At 38.1% G+C, this 16,193-nt stretch overlaps 1 protein-coding gene across 4 annotated transcripts in view; it reads right to left on the bottom strand.

The window, feature by feature from the left end:
* The window catches only part of LRRC4C (leucine rich repeat containing 4C), a 1,344,784-nt gene that overhangs the window by 23,064 nt on the left and 1,305,527 nt on the right, over positions 1-16,193 (bottom strand). For 3 of the 4 annotated variants that reach the window (XM_030918791.1, XM_030918790.1, XM_010376637.2), the window contains one exon: positions 4,132-4,183. The exons of the other annotated variant lie outside the window; for it this stretch is intronic. The gene's annotated coding sequence lies outside the window, so the exon portion shown is untranslated. The remainder of the gene's footprint in view (positions 1-4,131; positions 4,184-16,193) is intronic. 4 annotated transcript variants of the gene reach the window in all.

Raw genomic sequence — 16,193 nt, 5'->3', positions numbered from 1 at the left:
CATCTAAGAACTAGTTAAGAAATTCAGCTTCACCAATTTTGTAATGTTGCCATGCATCATATAACTTATGGAGGAATCCTGGGGAAAAGTGGGAGTTCCAGAACAGAGGGCTTGCCTGCAGCACCATTACTTGATCGCACTTTCAGTACACTGTGACATATTGTTATTTCTGTGTGGCAGATAATTGGCTTTAGAGATTATATTACTTAGTTTTAACTGAACTAGCACTCACCAAATGGACATAGTAGCTTAAGGTTCTTCCAAAGATAACATGGAATCAATATTCTTTTTGTTTTGTTTTTGATTTTGCTTTTGTTGAGAATCAATATTCTAATAATAAGGCAAGTATAAGCATACAACAACAAAAAAAGCTAGAGCTATCATTTTTATCTCCAATATGAGCTCTTTGAAACAACAACATTTTAATTTAAAGAAGTGTTTATTTTGATTAAACCTGTACACCTATGTATGCATGTGGGCACGTGTGTGTGTGTGTGTGTGTGTGAGAATAGGAACTATCACTTTTACCAGTAATCATGCCCTATCAGACTCTTGTCCTAGCTGCACTCTCACACTTCCTCTTCCTAGTAACCTAGTAATGAATTCACCACGTGTCAATCAACATCGCTGATTGATATCTGGATTTTTATTTTTATTTTTTTGCTTTTTCTCTTAACTTCACCCCTTTTCTCTAGCCAGCAACATAGGCATATTGTCGCACAAAGTCATTGCCTCATTTATCCCTGAAATTGAGAATTACATTTCCACATGTCCCTTCAGATCCAAAAAGAATGACCTGGAAACAGGACTGCAAGAGACTACCCTCTCCTTGTCTCCTTTTCCTTCTTCTTGACCAAAAGTGTCTTCCTCTCACATTCATTAGAAAGGGGAGTTAATATCTGTTGGGTTTTAGCCTTAAAAGCTGTGAATATAGGATCCAAATTAAGAACAATGGAGTTGGAAATTTTAATTATAAAAAGGACTCCGGGGAATTAGGTAAAACCTCAGCTTCTTCATTCACTATATTAAAGATCTCTCCTTTTTCCTAACCTATAAAATGTGTATGGTAGCATCTGTCTTTCCTTTCTCATTGTTATCAGGATAACTTGAGATAGTTTATGAATTGTAAGATCACTTTAAACTGTAAGTATTAGATAGACTTTGGGGATCAATCATTTTCAAACTTTGAATTCACACAAAACCAAAATAAATCAGAAAAGTGAGGGGAGGAAAGGAGACAAAGAGATCAAAAAACAAGGTATGCTTTCCATGACAGGCACTAACTTACATACACAGTTTTATTTAATTCTCACAACAACCCCATGAAGAACATTAGCAGCCAGATGCTCTGTAAGTTTGTCACTTAACCCAGATCACAAAATTAGTACTGTCCAAATCCACCTCCTTTTAGCCACTGTACTGTGTAGACATATCTTCTGCTAGCTATGTAAATTTGGATAAGTGACTTTTTTTTCTTTTTTCCTTTTTTTTTTTCAGAGACAGAGTCTTGCCTGCCACTCAGGCTAGAGTGCAATAGTGTGATCATAGCTCACCGTAACCTTGAACTTCTGGGCTCAAGTGATCTTCCTACCTCAGCCTCCCTTCAAAGTAGCTGGACTATAGGTGCATGCTACCACACCTGGTTGCTTTTAAATTTTTTTATAGAGATGGGGTCTTGCTATGTTGTCCAAGCTGAATGACATATTCTTTTGGCAACTTGTTTTCCTCATTTTTAAAGGGATGAAGACTAGCACTACTACTATGATGTACTAGCTGTAGTCTCACATCTAATCCTAACCAAACCTCATGGCTTAGAAGTACTCCTATCCATTTTGTCTTTGAGCAACCAAGACAAAGCATTAAAGTACCATGTTTAAGGTTTTACAGTCACTCTGTGGTGGGGCCTGAACTTGAACTGCCAGCTCCAGATTCATTTTCCTTCCACATGCTATCTGGCAGTGAATTTTGTAGGGTTAACTAGAAAATATCAGTAAAAGTACATAGCAAAATATATGTTGCACAGTAGGTACTCAATATATAGTACATTTTATCTTTCCTAAGTAAATTCTTACTTTCTCTTGAATTATGATCAGCACACAGTTTTTATTCTCCAGGAGGAAAATAAGGACTCGGGAGAAATATCAGTCTGGGTTGAATAAATAAAGAGCAAGCCACAGCTGGATATGAATGTGGATTATGACACACAGACTACAAACTTCCAAGTGACAGCCAAGAGTTCCTACTTACCAATGTGTGCTATCTTAGTAAACTTCACTCCCAATTCTTTCATTTTTGAAGAAAAACATTTCCAGCTAATAACACAATTACACTTAAGTATCAGAGCCCATTTGAGTATTATTGCATTTGTTAAATCTAACTAAGTCCAAATTACTTCCTCATTGCTAATAAGAGAAAGAGAGGGAGGAAGAAGAGGAGGAGGTGAGAACTGAGGGGAAAATAGTTTCGGAGGGTTAAAGGAAGAAAAGACACGTACACAGAGTACTAGAGAGGAAAACAGTGAGCTATCAATGCTGCATATAGCCTCAAGTCCAATAAATGTCAGTTAAACTTGCTGCTCACAGTTTCTATGGAAACCCCTTAAGTTAGGAGTGGAACACAGACATTTTTTGGACTGCAATTCACAAGCTGTTTATTTAATTATGATGAAACATGAGACAGTTAGGGACAATACTATTATCATACTGATAGCATTTAGAATTCAACAAATAGGTATGGCAAAATAAAAAGTTGATTTCTTTTTTTAAATCATTAACTCCATGTGCATTGCATGCGAATAAAACTCATCTTGTTTTTTTTTTGTTTGTTTGTTTTGTTTTTTGTTTTTTATGGGACTTCACACATTATTTCCTTCAGGCGAACCCCAAATTAGTCAAATGACATTCATGAAAAGGGAATTCTTCAGAGGCCTCATGCCAATTCTACCCCCACATGCCCAGTGAACAAAACCAAGGTCACAGCGTATTTTCAATTAAACCCAAGATAGCACCAAAGTGCAGCACAGCTGGGAAAACAAGCACATTATTGCCCCATAGATCATTTGTGAGCAATGAATAGGTCTCTGGTGTTTTTCTGTTTTATAGGTATTTGAATATAAAACTAAAGAAAATAGCTTCAGATTAGCTTTTGCCTTCCAAAATAAACAACTACTTTTAGGGCATTACTCCTGGGGGTCTGAAGAAACATGATGTGAGGCCATCACTGTTCTGTCTCTGATGGTTGAAAATCACTTGCTTAGGTATTAATTTGGCTGCAGGAAACCATCTAATTGATGAACTCATTTGCACCTTTGTTTTTTCACTAGACAAACATGTACTTTTCCTCCTATTATGTGTCAGTCACTGTACCAGGGACAAGGGAGACAAGAAGGTTAAACTCCAGTTCCTGCCTTAATAATAAAGTTTTTGGAAGGAAGCGCATTAATTTTGTCAAATATTTATAAAGGGCCAACTATGGCTCATAGGTACTAAGTAGCTAAATAAGTTAGAATCCTGCCTTCAAGGACATTACAATTTAATGACGATACAATAAATCACAGAGCAAAGAGTCAGTGTTCCTGCCTCCTGCTACCTCCTCATCTTATCTCTCTGAAGACAGGACTACCACTCATGGGAACTATGCTACACAAGGTAAATACGTTTATGTGTATGGGATGGTTTGCTGGTGGATGGTGGTGTAAAGAGGGAGCTTCAGAAATATTGCCACGGGAGAACCACATTTCCAGTTCTGTCCGTAATCCACTAATACTCTTATAAAATATTTAGCCCATAAAATATGACTGAATGAGGAAACACTCACCAGATAAGTGAATCCCAAGGAAAGTCATCTCTTGAGTCAAGCGGGGAACATGAGGCTGTTTCTAAAGTGGCAAAGAGAAACACAAGAAATTTGCAAATATGACTCAGTGGATATGTCTTTTCTACTATATTGCAGCTTGTATTTTGAAATTCAGTAGTGGTTTGCAGTAGCTGGACTTCCCACAAATTGCTCGTGCTAGCAAAACCAGTCGTTGCCATTATCAGATTTGACAGTGTTTAATGAGTCATTTCATATTAGCTGCAGTTGTAGTGTTCAGTATACTGTGGGAAAGATTTAGTATGAATCATCACCCACCTAGCTCTCCACTGGGGTCTCTATGCTGTAAATAGGCAGTGTGTTTGCCAATCTAGAAAAAAAAAAAAAAAAGAAGAAGAAGAAGAAGAAAATAAAAGCATCTATTAGAATAATTCAGGACAATTCTTGATCTGCCACCACCACAACCATTACCACAGACACCACTGATGACATTTATTGAATGGCCACTGTATTTTAACACTATCCTGGGCAGAAGGCCAAAGCAACTCTCTTAACTACTGGCCATTTTGAACAATGCATTTTGTAATGCCAATAAAAAACATGCATTTGGATTCAGAAGAAATGTAGTCTATACTTGGTTCTGACTTATTAGATACATGACCTTAAGTAAGTCACATTTTCTCTCTGATCTAGTGTCCTGATCAGAACCACATCATAAGATTAAATCAGATAATGCATTATAATGATGGATAGGAAACAGTTAAATAGAAAACTCCATTATTAAAGTCAAATGGGATGTTAAGAGTTTGACACAGGCATCTGCTGCAAACTCTATTTGGGATTGCCCACCACCAACACCACATCCCCAAACAAGGAAGACATAAAATCTTTCCTCGCCCTACACATCTCTCATCTCACCCCACTACTCCTGTGGCACTGGCAGAATAAAAATTAGAATCTGAGACTGAGGGAATGCACAGTACTTAAAGCAAAGAGATCCTAAGAGACAGAGCTCACATTTTCCGACCTGGGCCGGTTCACCCCTCCTTAGGCAACCTGGTGGTCCCCCACTCCCGGGAGGTCACCATATTGATGCTGAACTTAGTGCGGACACCCGATCGGCATAGCGCACTACAGCCCAGAACTCCTGGACTCAAGCCATCCTCCAGCCTCAGCCTCCCTAGTAGCTGGGACTACAGGCACGCGCCACCGCGCCCAGCTGAGCTCACATTTTACAAAGTATAATGAAGTAAAAGAAACTTTCTGTAATTCCAACAAATGCAGGTCATCCAACATTGGAAATATAGTTGGTAGGGACTGTACAAAAAGGAGACCCAGAGCAACTGCAGATAGAAAGATCCCTCACAATTAGTAATCAAGATCAAGGGACTGACATGGATATTAAAATCACTAAGAAGCCTATCAAGAGTTAGTATGGAGAGAACAACAGGGAGGCAGATGTTAAAATCTTCAAGGGACAAGGAGGAGTGAAGCCCACGGCTATGACTGACTCCAACAAAAAGTTGTTAGCAGGTGGTATAATCTGACAGTGTAAGCTTCACAGCTGGGCATTTTACTGTATTAGATGATTTTGTTTGGAACAGACAAGGTAAATAAAAATGCTTTTTGAATGTCATAGCAATATATCACTAATGAATGTTATTATTACACAAGTAAAACTGAATATGATCAAAATTTATTTTAGAGATGATATGTGGATTTTCTGTCCATAGGTTTAAAATAAATGGATAACTCAGCCAGGCGCAGTGGCTCACACCTGTAATCCCAGCACTCTGGGAAGCTGAGGTGGGTGGATTACCTGATGTCAGGAGTTCGAGACCAGCCTGATCAACATGGCGAAACCCTGTCTCCATTAAAAATACAAAAATTAGCCAGTATGGTGGCACCGCCTGTATTCCCAGCTACTCGGGAGGCTGAGGCAGGAGAATGGCTTGGACTTGGTAGGTGGAGGTGGCAGAGAGCCAAGATCATGCCACTGCACTCTGGTCTGGGTGACACAGACACAGTGAGATTCAAAAAAAAAAAAAAAAAAAGAGAGAGAAAAAAAACTCAATCTTATAAAATGTTTTCCCATATCTCATGGTTTCAAGAAGTATTAACTACTCTTCAACAGGATATATGAAATATGAATTGGAATGTAATGTGCCTGAGATTTATAACTTTAGAGGAAGGCCATAGGTAACAATTAGTGTGTTAGGCAAAGAAAAGGTGGCAAGTGAAAACATGTTTATTGCTAAATCAAATAGCCAGTTCTCAATTTTCATATTAGGCAAAAATTATTAATGTTTGACATAATGATCATTCTGTCCTTTATGAAACACCTTTTTCACTTGGCTCCTATGAAACAACTCCCTTGCCTCTCTTCTTGCCTCAGTGATAACTCTGCTCAACATCCACTGCTAGTTATGTCTTGTCTCACAGGCCAATGAACCTTGGAGCGCCCCAGGTCTCAAATCAGTGGACCTCTTATTTATCTACACGCACTCTCTAGGTGATTGTATAATGCTTTTAAACACCATCTATAAACTGAAGACCACCAAACTTAAATCTCCAGCTGACTCGCAGACTTGTATGTACTACTGCTTATTCAAGACCTCCACTTGGAGGATTCAAAAATCAACCTGTCTACAGTCAAACTCTTCATTTTGATTTAACCCAACAAAGACTTTTTCTAATGGCAGTTGAATTCATTCATTCATACAACTAAACATTTTAAGCTCTTACTGTGTGCCAAGCACCATTTCAGGAATGATTTTTCTAGTAGCTCAGGCCAATGTCTACCTTGAAACTTTTTTTTAGTCTCATACATTCTGTTTTTGGATTGTATCACCTCTATACCTTATCACCTTTATATCCTATCACCCATGTATTGGAAATTCTGTGTATCAATATTCTGGTTTTTTCTCCAAACACATCTATTGCTTTGTCTTGGTCCAATTTCTATCTGGATAACTGGAGTATTCCATAGTCTCGTCCAATATCTGGGTTTCCTGCTTCTAATTTCTCCACACAGTGGAGGGATCCTATTTGAATTAGAGTCAGATCGTATTCCTTCTCAATGCTCAATGGCTTCTCACAACACTCAGAGTAATATTAAAGTCCTAATGGCCATTCATAATTTTTTTCCTACATCTCTCCTGGTTGTTTGATCTCATTTTCCTACAACTATCGCTCATATTCACTCCACTCTGACCACCACACTGGCTCCTGATTGTTTCTCCTGCACAGCAAGCATAGTGCTTTCTCAGGAACCCTGCACATGCTGTTCGTCTGCCTGGAATGCCCTTCATCCAGACAGACCTATACCTATGCCTGCACTCCATGACAATAGTGCCACCTTTCACGCAAATACCTGTATACTTTGCTTCTTCATTTCCTTCAGGGCTCTGCTAAACTTGCTCAGAGAGGTCTTCCCTGGTTATGGCTGCTTAAAACATAATCACTCTTGTTCTCATCATTCTCTGTCCCCTTATTCTGTTTTATTTCTGTTGATAAAACATCTCAAAAGTAGAGATAACATGTACATATTTATTTTCTGTCTCCTCCAACTAGAATATGAATTCCCAGGATATGGAGTTTATATGATTTGTTTATTGATGAATCTCCAAAAGTAGCCCGATTTTATAGGTGAGGAAACTAAAGCTCAGAGAGATGAGTGCCTTCCTTGAGGGCGTTTCTGGAGAAAATGGGGATTACTAAGTATGAAGGAGAGTATAAACATGGGGGTGGTAACAATAGCTAGATCAGAGCTGTAAAAAGTACAGCAGTTAAGCTCATAAATTCTATCATCAGAGATAGTCATTTTGTGACTTGCGGGAAGTTATATAAATTTTTAGGTTTCAATTCCCTCATCTGTAAAATTAGAGTGACAAGAATAGAGTCAACTTCAAAAGGTTGTTCTAAACTTGAAATGAGATGATACCCATAAACCAACAAGCCTGGCATGTCATACATTCTCTAATAATGGGAATTATTATTATCTGAGAGTTAATTTCTTTGAATTGTATGTATTTTTCTAAATTCTCCTTCATTAAAAAAATGCTGAACATAATTATCCATTTGCTACCAGCAGACCCTTCATTCACTATTTATTGAGCACTGCTCGAAACACTTACAAATGGCTAAACAACTCATCTACTTTTCTAAAATGATTATTTAAGGCCAAATGTGGTACTCATCCCCGAATGTATTATTAAGCCTGGACTTGGGAAAATACAAATCAAGGTGATTATCCTCCTTGATCTTTTACATAGCACTTTGTTGAAAGGTGTTGTTGAAAACAAGACTGGTAATAAGAAAGATGATGATGAAGATTGTATTTTTTGTTAATATTATAAATTATAATTTGAAAAATTGTTTCATGTGAATTATCCTATCTGACCCTCAACAAATAAAGGAGGAAGGCAAACGAGATTACAATTTTCATTTTGCAGTTAAGAAAGTTAAAGTATAAGAAAGTTAAATAATGTTGTTAAGGTTTAAAAAAAAAGCCCTAATATGTGATGAGTTAATATAAGAAGTCAAATATTTGAAGCCTTAGGCTAGTTATCTGCCTATTACACGGTCTTTTAACACAAGGTAAACAGGAGGTATTTTCTGCAATGAATCCTTCCAGGTTGTGTAAATTTATAGAGACTCATTCTTCTGTGTTCCTTTAACACATTGCACTTCTATGTCCATTGTGAGAAGGGAAAGAACATTTATTGATCAACTATCAATCAGTGTGCTGCTTTTCTATCTCATACTTGCTTGCTTATGTGTCTTTCTGACTTATTAGACTGCATGCCCCACTAGGACAGCCAACATATTCCATTCCATGGGCATGCATACACCGCAGTACCTGCTGTGTAATATGTGTTCAATAAATGTTTCTTGAATAAGATAATGAAATAGTTTATTTGGTGAAATAAGCTTACATATAGAAAAAACAACTAAAGCATATCCCAAAATTTAAATTATATAATCAATTACCATGATTACAGAGAATCTCATCAAATTGTCATCTCCTAGGTCAAAAACTGGTGACTATCAACAGTTTCATGTGGTTCAAAACAATAGTTTCCAAAGAGAAATAATGATTTTAGAAACGCCCAGTTGGCCAATCAAATTTCTAGGATCTGTGGAAATCCTTTTCGGCTTATGTCTAGTTACATAAACTTTTATGTCCCAACCAAGGGGAAAAAGCCAATACTTTTATTTCAATGTAAATTCTTCTAACCTCAAACATTCAATTTGTGAATGGGTAATTAAAATTAAAACCGGAACAGTTCATTCAGTTACTGAGTTATAAAGGGGTCTTATCTATTGATTACCTATAACAGGGTCTACAAGCTAGAGCAGAGAATTCATCCATTTGCCTTACCATAGCTTAAAATCCAGTCATGCTGCCATTTGTACAATAGGGAAAGATAAAGTGTCCATACTGTTTTCTCTAATATAGCAGTTTAAATATTACCACTTCTCAACAGTTCTCACTTACTCCTTTCTCACTTAACTTGCTCACAGGGAAAAAAAAAAAAAAAAAAAAAAAAACACTTTATTATTATTTTTTCCATAGTGTTTGCTTCATTTTGATATTTATCAGTATAAGGACCAGGAGGATATTCTTTTGATCAGTGCATTGTCACTGCAAAGCTCTATGCTGGGCATATACCAGGAAATGGATTGTTTAAATTAAATGCATATCTGTAGACATAGATGAAATTATAAAGGCTACCAAATCATCTCTCTGGCTGCTAGAAGTACCCTAGTTTAATAGGAGAGAGCAAAGTATATGGGGTAGGAGATGGTATATATAAAATGTCCTTGATTTTTAAGTAACAGCGCCTGATTGACCTCTTGCTCTAACCGATCTGACTCTCCAGTCTGAAAGGACACATGATAGCTGTGCTCTCCTGAAATGTGGCATTTATCTTCATGAGTGTAGTGATGAAGGATGGATCAGGACTGGAACAGTCGTCAGTGACTTATCCCATCTCTTTTCACAAGTGAAGATAAATGACACAAAATATCAGCCACTGTGCATTATATATATTTATTCCACATTTACGCCCACAGACACAAACACACTATAGACCTTTTCCTCAACCTGATTGTTTGTCATTTTCAAAATATACACCTAACAATAACAAAAGCAAAGCTAGGGTAAAGTCAGAGAGAGTGAAAAATGCTGAAATAACTTCTATGAGACAAGCTATACCCTGTGAGGGGATGCCTCAACAGACCCTGTCTAAAGGAACTCAAAAATGGCTGTAAGCCTTAAAATACAATATCCACATGTCTCTGTTGTCATTAAGCTAACTTAGAAAATAGTCACAAAGAGCCCCGAAGGATGCTGCATAAAGACACTCTCCAACCTGCAGAAAATCAGAAAAATGGTGTTCCTGACGGAGTGGCTTCTAAGACCTTCCCGTCATCTAAAAATAGTCCTCCTGGTTTATATTATTCTAAAACAACATTTCTTATCCTCAGATGATATGCTTTCCTTAATTTCTGAGTTGGACTAAGACATCCTCATTAAGCTTCTTAAACTGATAATAAGGTAGACAAGGCATAAAAAGTTGAATAATGACACCATGAGTGATGGACTTCCTGCTCAACACTGGTAGCTAGATACTGTGGGAACTCTGTGTCAGCCTGGCATTGGGTATAGCACTTTCTATGTTGCAGTGGTATAGCACCATTGAGAGCACACAGGATCAGATTAAGTCATTGCTTTCAAACTTAAACTTTACTTAAAGTGGGTCCTGTTGGGAAGGACCTAGTCTCCTAGATTTAATCCACTAGAAAATGGTTATGTCTAGATGATCAGAAAGCCAAGTGTTCTCTTTACCAAAGCAGTTGGGACTGTAGCTCGTGCCTCATGTTGCAAGTGTCTGACATTTTCCCAACTTCATTAGCCCTTCTCTCCATTTAATAGTGGGTACTGACCTCCACTTGCAGGTAGAACAAATCCTGGCCATCTTGTTAGGCCTAACTCTCACACAGCCTCATGACATCATTACTGATCTTAGGCTTCAGAAGTTCTACTCTGTACCCTATATGACTTTGGGAAATTTTCCCAATTTGGTCCCAAGACCACACCTCCATATTTATTTCAGATCTCTTATAGGATCCCTGTCCTGTCACGTAAATCTAGGTCTTTTTATTATAACATATCCAATCTCCCAGTCCCTCAAAAACTAAGGACCTAGCTTGCTGCTCAAATTCCTAGATTCCAGCCTTATCAACGTAACTGCCTCCAGCACTGATAGCCTTTTTCCTACATTTTTTTTTCTTATTCAACATTAATTAATATCTTACTTAATAGCAGAGACTGTTCTAGACACTGGGGATTGTGCAATGAATCAGATAGTGAACACCTCTCACTTCATGGGGCTGACTTTTTGTAAGTTAGACAGATAATAAATAATTAAAAAAAAAAGATGAGGTAGATATAATTGCTGAGATGAAAAGAAAATAACTAAAAGAATTATTGAGAGGAAACTTTATTTTTTCTTTTCCTTTTTATGTAACTTTTATTTTAAGCTTGGGGTACCTGTGCAAGTTTGTTATATAGGTAAACTTGTGTCATGGGGGTTGCTGTACAGATTATTTCATCACCCAGGTGTTTAGCCTAGTATTCATTAGTTATTTTTCTTGATCCTCTCCCTCCTCCCACCCTCTACCCTCTGATAGGCTACCCTCTGTGTTGTTCCCCTCTATGTGTCCATGTGTTCTCATCATTTAGCTCCCACTTATAAGTGAGAACATGCAATATTTGATTTTCTGTTCCTGTGCTACTTTGCTAAGAATAATGGCCTCCAGCTTCACCCATGTCCATGCAAAGGACATGACCTCATTCCTTCTTATGGCTGCATAGTATTCTATGGTATATATGTGCCACATTTCCTTTATCCAATCTACTGTTGATAGGCATTTAGGTTGATTCCATGTCTTTGCTATTGCGAACAGTGCTGCAATGAACATACAAAGTGCATGTGTCTTTATGGCAGAATGATTTATATTCTTTTGGGTATATATCCAGTAATGGCAGGGCTGGGTCAAATGGTGTTTCTGACTTTAGGTCTCTGAGGAATTGGCACGCTGTTTTCTACAATGGTTGAGCTAATTTACACTCCCACCAACGATATATAAGCATTCCTTATTCTTCACAGCCTCACTGGCATCTGTCATTTTTGACTTTTTAATAACAGCCATTCTGACTGGTGTCAGATGGTATCTCACTGTGGTTTTGATTTTCATTTCTCTAATGATCAGTGGTGTTGAGCTTTTTGTCATATGCTTGCTGGCCACATGTATGTCTTTTTTTTTTAAAAAAAAGTGTCTGTTGATGTCCTTTGCTCACTTTTCAGTGGAGTTCTTTGTTATTTTCTTATAAATTAGTTTAAGTTCCTTATAGATGCTGGATATTAGACCTTTTTCAGATGCATAGTTTGTAAATATTTTCTTCCATTCTGTGGGTTGTCTATTTATTCTGTTGGTAGTTTCTTTTGCTGTGCAGAAGATCCTTATTTTAATTAGATCCCATTTGTCAATCTTTGCTTTTGTTGCAACTGCTTTTGGTGTCTTCATCATTAAATCCTTGCCTGTTCCTATGGCCAGAATGGTATTGCTTAGATTGTCTTCCAGAGTTTTTATAGTTTTGTGTTTTACATTTAAGTCTTTAATCCATCTTGAGTTAATTTTTGTATATGGTGTAAGGAAGGGGTCCAGTTTCAATCTTTTGCTTATGGCTAGCCAGTTACCCCAGCATTATTTATTGAATAGGGAGTCCTTTCCATATTGTTTGTTGTTGTGAGCTTTGTCAAAGATCAAATAGTTATAGGAGTGCAGCATTACTTCTGGCTTCTCTATTCTGTTCCATTAATATGTCTGTTTTTGAACCAGTACCATGCTATTTTGGTTACTGAAGCCCTGTAGCATAGTTTGAAGTTGGGTAGTGTGATGCATCCAGCTTTGTTCTTTAAATGCCTTGGCTACTTGGGCTTTCTGTGGGGGTGGGGGGGACAGGGGTTCCACATGAATTTCAAAATAATCTTTTCTAGTTCTGTGAAGAATGTCATTTACTGTTTAATCGAATATCATTTAATCTATAAGTTGCCTTTGGCAGTATAGCCATTTTTGACAATAACGATTCTTCATGTTCATGAGCCTGGAATGTTTTTCCATTTGTATATGTCATCTCTGATTTCATTGAGCAGTGTTTTGCAGTTCCCATTGTAGAGATCTGTCACCTCCTTGGTTAGCTGTATTCCTGGTGTTTTATTCTTTTTGTGGTAATTGTGAATGGCATTATGATCCTGATTTGGCTCTTGGCTTGACTGTTGTTGGTGTATAGGAATATTAGTGATTTCTGTATATTAATTTTGTATCCTGAGACTTTGCTGAAGTTGTTTATTAACTTAAAGAGCTTTGGGGCTAAGACTATGGGATTTTCCAGACACATGATCATGTTGTCTGCAAGCAGGGATAGTTTGAGAGAAAACTTTAAATTGGTGGTAAGGCCCCTCTGAAAAAGAGATGTGTAAATTCAAGAATGACAAGAAAGAACTTAGACATAAAAACACCTGGGAGAAAAATATTCCAGGAAGAGAGAATAGCTAACATAAAGTCTTCAATTTTTAAGGAGCATATTGTACTTAAAGAATAATAAGGGAAAGAAAGAGGCCAGTCTAGTAGATACAACAGGGGCAAGCAAAAGAGTCAGAGATGTGGCTGGTGAAAGTATTAGTTTCCTGTGGTTGCCACATTACCACAAACTTGATGATATAAAACAACAGAAATGTATCCTTTGCAGTTCTGGAAGCTGGAAGTCTGGAACTGAGATGCTGTCAGGGCTGTACTCCTTTCAAAAGCCCTAGGGGAGAATTCTTCCTTGCCTCTTCCAACTTTGGTGGCTCTAGGTCTTCCTTAGCTTGTAGCTACATGACTCCATTCTCTTCCTCAACTCCTAAATGGCCCTTCTTCTCTTCTCCCTGTGTCTCTCCTCTGTGTGTCTCTATGAGGACATTTGTCATTGTATTTGGGGTCCACCTGGATAATCCAGGATGATCTAATTTCAAGATCCTTAATTTAATTATGTACACAAAGACTGTTTTCTCCAAATAAGGTCACATCTGGCTTCTGGGGGTTAGTACGTAGATTTTTTTTCTGTAAAACCATTCAACATACTTCAGAGAGCTAGGCCTTGCAGGTGAGGTAAAGCAATTTCTTTGTATTCTATATGCAATGAAAAGTTCATAGAGAATTTTACATTTGAAAATAATAATTTGATTTAGACTTATTTCTTTAAAAGAGACATGGTCTTGCTCTATTGCCCAAGCTATATTGCAGTAGCATGAACATAGCTTACTGCAGCCTCAAACTTCTGGGTTTAGTCTCCTGAGTAGTTGGGGTAACAGGTACACACCACCATGACTGGCTAATTTTTTTTTAATTTTTAATTTTTATAGATACCTGGTCTCGCCATTTTGTCCAGGCTGGTCTGAAACTCCTAGGGATCAAGAAATCCTCTTGCCTCAGCCTCCCAATGTACTAGTACAGGCATGAGCCACCATGCCCAGCCTGATTTAGACTTTCAATCTACCATTCTGACCATGTATGAGAACTAATTGAAGGGAGCAGTCGTAGATCAGTGATACATGAGAGAGATGGTTTGATCTTTGGTGGCAGCAGTAGAAATAGAAGTAGAAGATTAAGAATTTGTTATGGAGGTAGAGTTAAGATTTGCTTAGGGATTACATATGGGGGTGGTGGTGAGAGAAATAAAAAAAAAATGCCATCTGCCAACTACCAATGCAACTACCTAAATGTCGTCTGCTCCTGAACTCCCCACTGCCATGCTCCATATGCCTGCAAGAGTATTTGTGTCAAGGGATCACCTCCACCTCCCTAGCTATTCTTAGACCTTTGAAAATATTATCTTCTCTGTTAATCTAGTTCTCTTTCTAGTTCTTATGGCATGCTGTGCCTTCTCTAACTTTTCCCCAAGAGGTTTCCCTGTCCAATGACAAATTTTGCTTTAAAACAAGGCTGTTCTAATTCTTTCCCACTCCAATGCAGTTTCCTGAGGCATCCAAACCACAACCCAGACAACAGACTCTGAAATGTCAGGGATTTTTGCATTTTCTTTAGATCAAGGTGATTGAAAACTCTTTGAAAACAGGACTAACAAAGTTTCAGAGCCCATTTATACAGCAATTCTTACCTCAGTGTGGCATGCATACACCCAGTACATAAGCCTCTATGGAACTAGAGTTTCTAGACTGTTTTTCTAGTTCAGATACCTCTTCTGGCTGGATACACAAAGAAATTTGTATCATCAAAATAATATCAATTATCATAGTTATATCTTTTCAAGAAATTATAATTTCAAGTCAAGTATAATGTTTCTCCCTTGCTAGTATGAAATTCTGATTAAGAACTCAGGCTTAAATTGTTCTAAAGTAGTTCGCGGAAGGTAGAGACAAGAAATGGAAATGTGCTACAGTTGTGCTACAGTTTATAAAGTGAAGTCTCCTTGATGAAGGCCAAATTTTCACACTGAGAAAACCATTATAATAAAATATAGCTGGAGGCCTCTACTTTTGGATTCTGGGGAAGAAACAAGGCAACATGAAATCTCTGTCGTTATTTTCTGACATTAGGCTATTCCTAATTGTTGTTCCCAGAAGATACTCCAGAACGTCTACAACTATTTATTTCTAGTAAGTGTCTGCCAAGCTTAGTTTTAAGTAAACTAAATTTTTCAGAATAATTTCAGCTTCAAAATTTACATTTATCATGATGGAGGGGATCATGGCGGATGGCAAGCAGGACTAGATTGCAGCTCAGACAGAGCAGCATCCAGAGGCTTGCACTGTGAATTTGAGCTCCAGATGGACTGCAAAAACAAATTGGCAATCCCAAGAGGAAGCACAGACCCTCTGAAGGAAATGGACTGCTCCTGCAGGACCTGGGAGACACCCCAAATACTGTGAGTGCCCCATCTGTGGAAGCAGGAAAGGGAGACCCTCCTCTCCAAACACACACCCCCGCTGGAGAAGCTGAAGGTCTGTTTGCGGGAGAAGTTTCCAACTTTACCTGGAGCTCAGTCAAGTTAGAGAGCCAAGTGAAATACAGGGGCAGAGGAAATAGCAGAAAGGCCCTGGGAGCTCGCTGGGTCCCCAAGCAGCCCATTCCTGCCTGGCACCATGGGGATCCATTGGGAGGGTGACAGGAGGTACAACTCCATAGGGAGAAGGAATTCCCTAGAAGAACTTTGTTTTTATTTGAAGGGGGTGAGAAGCCTCTTGGTCAGAATTTGAGGGAGGGCACAAATCTGGCATGCAGACTTCACAGGCAGGGGAAGAACTAAA

This window comes from Rhinopithecus roxellana, chromosome 15 (assembly GCF_007565055.1).
Source record: "Rhinopithecus roxellana isolate Shanxi Qingling chromosome 15, ASM756505v1, whole genome shotgun sequence".
Lineage (NCBI taxonomy): Eukaryota > Metazoa > Chordata > Mammalia > Primates > Cercopithecidae > Rhinopithecus > Rhinopithecus roxellana.
Note: the sequence above shows the minus strand (reverse complement) of the source record. Positions and strands in the feature narration are given on the sequence as shown.